Genomic DNA, 7554 nt, shown 5'->3' with positions numbered 1-7554 from the left:
TATTTTTTTTCAAGTTATAATTCGAGCTTAGTTTCTTTTCGATGATGTGTGCTTGTTTGGGCGAATGTGAGGTGTCGTTGAATATGGGCCGAGCACTAATGCAATGCCAAACAGTTCAATTATGACTCTCAGGCAGGGTGCTCAAAAAAATAAAGAAAAATGACTCTTAGGCCGACATGTGGGTGCCACCGGTGTTTTCGTGCACTTGCGTGCCGAGAGCGTATTGGCGCGTGCTCGAAATTCATGCTACCTTTTCATCCCCAATCTGTCGCCCCTCCCCTACCTCTGGAATCTCGATTCCTACTCCAGTTCCCCCAAATCCTCCTCTTGTACTCCCTGTACTCAAGCACACTATCATGTCGCCGGTCAACGCAGATCTCCGAGCCGGAGATCCTGGGGTCCGTCCTGCCTTCGGGCGCTACGTGCTGTCGCTCAACAGTGGCATGGCGACGCTTGATGACCAGTTTGTCGGCAAAGTGCTGATGGTAACCATCAACGGAGATCGGCCTCCCGTCTCACCGGACGACCTTCTCAAATCTCTTTGCATTGCGCATGATATCCAAATAATTGACTTGCTTGCCGAAGTGTGTCCGCCACCCGCTGATTTCTTCATCAGGTTCCGGACAACTTTCGACTGTAGTCGTGTGTTTGAATCTTTCCGGCGTTTGTTCTGCGACGGCACGCTAGTGAGCTTTGATAGGTAGCACCTAAATGTGTTGTAAATTATCATAAATAGTAAATCGGTTATTATTATTTTTACCCAGCCCAGGAATTAGATTATGTTTTGAGTCAAAGCCCAGGAAATAGATGTATTGGCAAACAAAATGAAATGGTCTATACAACCTAAATAAATGGGCTGCATTCCGCCACGGCTTTCGAAGCTGACTTTGTTGGCCCACTAGGACGAAGCCTGCGCAAGATGTTGTCCATTTGGTGAACAAAATGATTTGATGGTCTAAAACAAAAAGTCAACAAATTATTCTGACATCTGTGGCCATGGGATTGACATCCAGTGGCGATCCTGCTTCTTCAATCTCTGATCTAGTTGCTCTTGCTCCAGTCGCCAAAACCATCGCTGGCTGGAGCGCCTACATCTGCCTCCTGTGGCGGGCTCTACTGCTGCGCAGGCCTCGCCATCCCACCCTACTCCCAACGATGGACGGTTCATACCTGTACTCATCCACACCTTCTGTTATTCTCCGGCGACGTCAGCCTCACCCTGCAGTCGAACCAGTCCCTCATACTCCCCTCCGTCAGGGACTCCAGTGCCCCTTCTTCCATGACTCTAGATTGTTACCATCTTAGGCCATGCCTTCGTCCGCCGCCATGGTCCGCTCGATGATGCGTGGTAACCAATGAGAGCCAACGTGGAGTATGTGGAGAGCCTGACAATTGGGAACCACCAGCTACATCTTCGCACACAAGCTAGTGCCTCCTTATTATATGCAGGAATAAACGATTCATCTCCCTGACAGGTTGGAGCCACCAGCTACAATCTCTGCACGCAAGGAAGTTCCTTCTTATTATGCGAAAAAAGTTTCCTGCCCATGACAGCTGGGACCCACAAGCTACATCTTCCAATGGAAGGAAGTGCCTCCTTATTACGCGCAAGAAAAATGATTTTGGGCCCTGCTAGCTTGGACCCACCTGATTCGGAGGCTGACTTCTGGGCCTACTAAGTTGACATGTATGCATGGCTTTGTTAACCTAGTCAACAAACAATTCTAGCAGCAGTGACTGTTGGATTAACATCCAACGGCAATGCTGCTTCTTCAATCTCTAATCTTCTTGCTCCAGCCGCCGAAACCAGCGCTGGCGGGACCGCCTTCTCGTGACTCCTGTGGCCGGCTGTGCTGTCACCGCTGGCCCTGCTATCCCTCTACTCACCCACACCTCCGGTTATTCTCTGGCGATGGGAACCTCACACCACAGCCGAAGCAGTCAACCCTCGTACTCCCCTCCGCGTGGGCATCCACTGCCGCGTCTTCCCCGGTTCTGCGTCGTTCGCTTCCTAGGTGTCGACGTCGTCCACCGCCTTGGTGCTCTCAGCGCGGCGTGGTCAACGTGGTCAAAAAATGACAGCGATCGGAAGATGACAATACGTGGTGACGCTGACAGCTGGACCCACCAGCTACATCTTTGGACGCAAGGAAGTGCCTCCATATTAGGTGCGAAAAAATGATCCCTTCCCCTTACAGCTGGGACCCACCAGCTATATCTTCGCACGCAAGGAAGTGCCTCCTTATCCTCCCTGACAGTTGGGACCCACCCGGTGGAAGCATATCTAGTGTTGTTTGCCTGGTGACGAACGTGTACGTACATACTGGTCGATCGGTATCTCTGCAAAGATGAACCATGGCCAAGCAAGCAGCAACACGTGTTGTAGTAAAGCCCCCGACGTGGCAGTTTAGGCAGTCCCGTCTAAACCGTGTACATGTACGTACAGCCACATGCCAAAAAATATGACCACGTATGTACATACGGGTGGGGTCTCGAACGCCTAATCGCGCATACGTATGGCCAGAGCTCCTGTACATGGAGAGGAAACGGACGACAGCAACGACGTCCTATTCATCGGTAGCCAACCGGCTGGGTCGGAACGGAGAAACTGCATTGTGCTCATCGGGAGGCAACGGAATGTGTCCTGTTCATCGGGAACCAACCGGCTTGGACAGAACAGCCAAAACGAGGTCTTGCGTACGCGAAACGGAGGAAACGGCCTTCTACGATTGAATGGGATCCTTCTCATCGGGAGGGGGTCTGGCGTACCGCAAAATGGAGAAAACGGACTTTTGTTGGAGCGCCTACGGTCGAAACGGGGTCCTGTTCATTGGGAGGGGTGTGGTGTACCACAAAATGGGACTCCACGGGCTACTGTTCATCCACCGTTGACTTCCTCCGGCCTCCACCTGCTATTGTTCATCCACCACGTCTTCCTCTTGCCTCCACCAGCTATTGTTCATCCACGGGCTACTGTTCATCCAGCCTCCACTGGCTACTATTCATAGAGCCTCCACGGGGTCCTGTTCATCCACCTCAACCGGCTGCAGGGGTGTGGCGGCCTCCTCGGGGTCCTGTTCATCCAGCGGCAACGGCCTACTACCATGGGGTTATGTTCATCCAACCCCCACCGGGAACTGTTCACCATAGCCAACCAACCGGCTCGACTCACCATGTCTCGACTCGTTCTACGTACCACGCGCACGGTAGCAATGGTCACTGTTCATCGAGAGGCAACCCAACACCAGTTGTCTACGACTCACATGGGGGCTTGATCGGCTTCAATAAGCAGCAGTAGCGATCGATCGCTTGGGTTCAGTTAGCAGTAGCAGCGAAGGAATCGCTCGGGTCCAGTCAGCAATGAATGAATCACTCGGGTTTAGTTAACAGCCAATGGATCGATTGATCGTTCGGGTTCAGTAACATAGCTAGTGCGATTGCTCGGGTTCAGTTAGAGCCTACGCCTTGCACACACGCTCATACGAGAGTGAAACGCGCAAACCACAATGCATCGCTCGGCCCCGACCACCCACGGAAACTGGGAACTCCCCCATATTTTCCTCACCCTCGCTTCTACCACGATTTTTCTGTAATGGATGGCCCAAAGAATGTCATGTAGGTGCATCCTCGGCCCGCCCAGGACGAAGAGCCAATTTTTTGTCATGATTTTTTTCATAGAAGTAGGATCCCACCACATCTATGATGATACATGTTTTTGTCACAGTTATCATCATAGAAGTGTCATAAGCATGACAAAAAAATTCGTTCGGCCAATAATTTCACGGATGTGTCTTTTTTTTGTAGTGGCTCCTGCCGACGACCTCGCCATGCCCTGGCCTCGGCAAGTGGCTACACGCGTGCGGCCCAGCTGTGGGTGGCCGGCTAGTGCCACTGTCACCTCGGCCCCTGCCAGGGTTAGATTAGATACTAATCTAATTACCCCCACTAACCCTCACTGACGTGTGGGCCCAAGGCCATTAACTTAGTTTAAAAAACTAGATTAAATTAAAATACCCACCTCAGTCACTTACAGGTGGGACAACCTGCACTATTCATTTGGATAAGATCTGTCGAGTCAGCTACTAACTCAGCACGGGACCCCACCTGTCATACCAAGTGTATAAAATGATGGGTACACTTTTGTGTACCTATAGCATTTTATATTTATTATTTCGAAATTGAATTGAATCTGAAAATTTAGAAAATCATTTAAACTTTGAAAATTCATAGAAATTAAATCGTAAGTGAGATGCAAATAATTTATATACAAAAAATGATAAAAATATGAAGAATCTGAATAAGCCATCCACATATCTGTCTGGCCCCTCTCACATAATGAACCCGGACATTTTCCTTCAGGATTATGTGATCGAAAAATACCTAAAGCTGGGAAAATATTACCAGATATTTTTTTCTTCTTTGAAAATGTTTAGTGATGCATTAGAGCATTTCACCAACACACATTGCCATGAAATGTTCTATGTTGCATTTGTATGCCCATTATTTATTTCGTTCATGCTCTCGCCTATTCTTTCGGTAGACCCTGAGACTTCTGTTGCCTATGAGTACGACTACGACGTCGATGACTCGTCCTTCTCGACAGAGCTTCCAGGCAAGTAAACCCCCGTTGATCATTCTGATATCGCCTATTCCTTCTCTCTATTTCTTGCATTAGAGTTGTGATACTGTTACTGCTTTATTGGTAGATCCTATACTAATGCATAGCCTGTCTTTGCTAGTACTGTTGATACCATACCTGTTATCCTATATGCTTGGTATAGATATACTAGAGTCCTATCTGTGGCCCTACATCCTTGTCCATCTGCCATTCTATACTACCGGACTGTGATCCCTTCGGGTGAATGATCACGGATATGCCTTATACTGCATACTATATATGTTACTTCGGTGGACCCAGGAATTCAGTGGCCTACGATATGGAGCGAGATGGACTGTGACAAGATGTCGACGAAGATGAAGACTATTACTACTTTATATTATATACACTATAGATGATACATAATATGATTAAAGTCGGGTCGGCTCGAAGAGCATCCGCGAGAGATTCTCTAGGGCGGAGTGACAGGGCAAGTGGGGACCACCTAGGAGAGAGGTGGGCCTGGTCCCTGGTTGGTGTCCATGGTTATTTCATAATAACACGCTTAATGTTTTTGGTGTATTTGATCTTAGACTAGCATTGGAATATACGCACTAACCGCCGCACCGAATAATGATATATGGGACCCTCGGCATCATACAATTCTCCTGAAAGCTACCCAGATGTCATAGTTCAGAGAGGTGGGCTGATTGTTGGGGTGCATCGTAACCGCCTGCTTTGTATAAAGAGGTGGGTTTGGTCTCTGGCCAGTCGCACAACGCGTAGGAGTGCTTAGGGCGATCGGCCCATTACCCCTTTGCACAGGATTTAGATCGGCGAGTTGACCTCTCTGGGAAGCCTAGGTAGGATGTAACACCCCGGATGTGACTTTCCATATTTGTAACTCCAACTCTTGCCATTTTTGGCTTTAAGTTATAAGATCCCCTCCGTGGTCGGGTTTTGTCTTTTGTTTTGCATTTTGTTCATGTCATACATTTCATATCATGTCATCATGTGCATCTCATTTGCATACGTGTTCGTCTCATGCATCCGAGCATTTTCCCCGTTGTCCGTTTTGCAATCCGACACTCCCACATGCACCGGCGCACCCCTCTTGTCTCTTTTCATGAGCGGGTGTTAAACGTTCTCGGAATGGACCGAGTCTTGCCAAGTGGCCTTGGTACACCACCGGTAGACCACCTGTCAAGTTTCATTCCATTTGGAGGCCGTTTGATGCTCCAACGGTTAACCGGGTAACCACAAAGGCCTCTTATGTGTTGCAGCCCAACACCCCTTCAAAACAGCCCAATAACCCATCTAAGCCGCCTTCATGCTCTCTGCCGTTCGATCACGATCGTGTGGGCAAAAACCGTACCTTATTTGGAGGCTCCTACCTCCTCCTAGCTATAAATATGTGCACCCCATCTAAATCTCGCAGTCCAAACCCTAGATTTCTTCCCCCGCCACCACCGGACACTTCTTCCAGCCTACAGATGTGTCCGCCGCCATGTGTCAGCTCCTGATTCGCCGAGCCACCGCGCCCACATCCCCGCGCCTCTGCGTGCCGGCCCGCCGGGGCCCAGGCGGGGCCCTCCTGGCCCGAGCGCCGCCGCCCCGCGCCCGCTCCACCGCGCCCGAGCGGGATCCCGCGCGCCGCCCCGCCGCCGTTCCTCGTCCCGCCACCACTCCGGCGCCGCCCGACGCCTCCTCGCCGGCGCGCCCCGCGCCCCGAGCCGACGTGCGCCGCCCTCCGCCGCCTCGCCTCCCCACGCCGGCGACTGCGCCCCGGCCAGATCCGGCGGGCCCCAACCTTCCCCGACCTCGCCGGCGCCTTCTCCGGCCTTCTCCGGCCACCGCCACACCTTCTCCGGCGAGTGCCCCGGCCCCGCCTCGTTTTCCGCGCTCCCCGATCCAGATCTGGAATTCTCAGGTTGACCCCCGAAATTTTCGAAGTCCTGAAAAAATTGCATTCTGGTGCCATGTTCATCCTGCTATAACTTTATGACCGTACCTCCGTTTCATGCCCATGGTATATTAAAATGTGCATCATGAGATTCTCTTCATTTTGTTCCATTGTGCGATTCTTGTTTGAGTTCATCTTGATGCCTAAATCATCGTTGCAAGAGTGCTATATGATGTTTACTGCTGTTACTTATCAGGTTATGATGTTCTGTCATTTTTGTTGCATTTGATGGGTGCATCCTATGAGCATGAGCTCTGTGTTTTGATCTATGACATGCCATCTTTACAGAGGTGCTTTCCATGTATTTTTTTGATCTATGTGGTGACTAGCACAAGCATGCAAACTAGGCTTCGTGATGTTGCTGTTTCTCAGGGACTTAGGATTTTGCTAAGTCCTTTTCCTGCTGTTATTTTGATGCCATGTATCCATGTTGCTACAGTGAGATCCATGCTTATTTTGAGTATGTTCAGTAAGGATGTTTTGGACATATAGATGTTCCCTATCCATCCATGCCCCTGTTTGCAATCATGGAGTGCCCTAGCATGTCTCAATCTTGCTCTACTTTTGCTATAAAATGTTCCTGGCAGACTGTTTACATGTTAATCAATTTTGCCAAGGTTGTTGTAGTTGATCCTTGCATGCTATGAGCTTGTTCTTGCCATGATTAGCTTCATGAACATGTCATCTTGCTGGTAGTATGTTTTTTTGTCATGCAAGGCCTTGTGGTGAGTGGTTCGAGCTCGCAAAGATGCCTTCATAATTCTGTTAATGCCATGCTCTGTGTTCTGCCAAGTCTGAATCTGGTAATAAAACTTGCTATGTTTATATGGGTGCCACCATATCTTCTGTGCCTTTTTGGCTCATGATCAGTAAGGGACTTTTGTTCTATTCATTCAGTAGATTCATGCCATGCCTTGATTTGCTATGATATGTTCTGTAGCATGCTGTGTGCTTGCTCTAAACATGGCTTCCTGATGTTATTTCTGGCATGTTA

Source organism: Triticum aestivum, chromosome 4D, assembly GCF_018294505.1.
Source record: "Triticum aestivum cultivar Chinese Spring chromosome 4D, IWGSC CS RefSeq v2.1, whole genome shotgun sequence".
NCBI classification, from domain to species: domain Eukaryota; kingdom Viridiplantae; phylum Streptophyta; class Magnoliopsida; order Poales; family Poaceae; genus Triticum; species Triticum aestivum.
Note: the sequence above shows the minus strand (reverse complement) of the source record.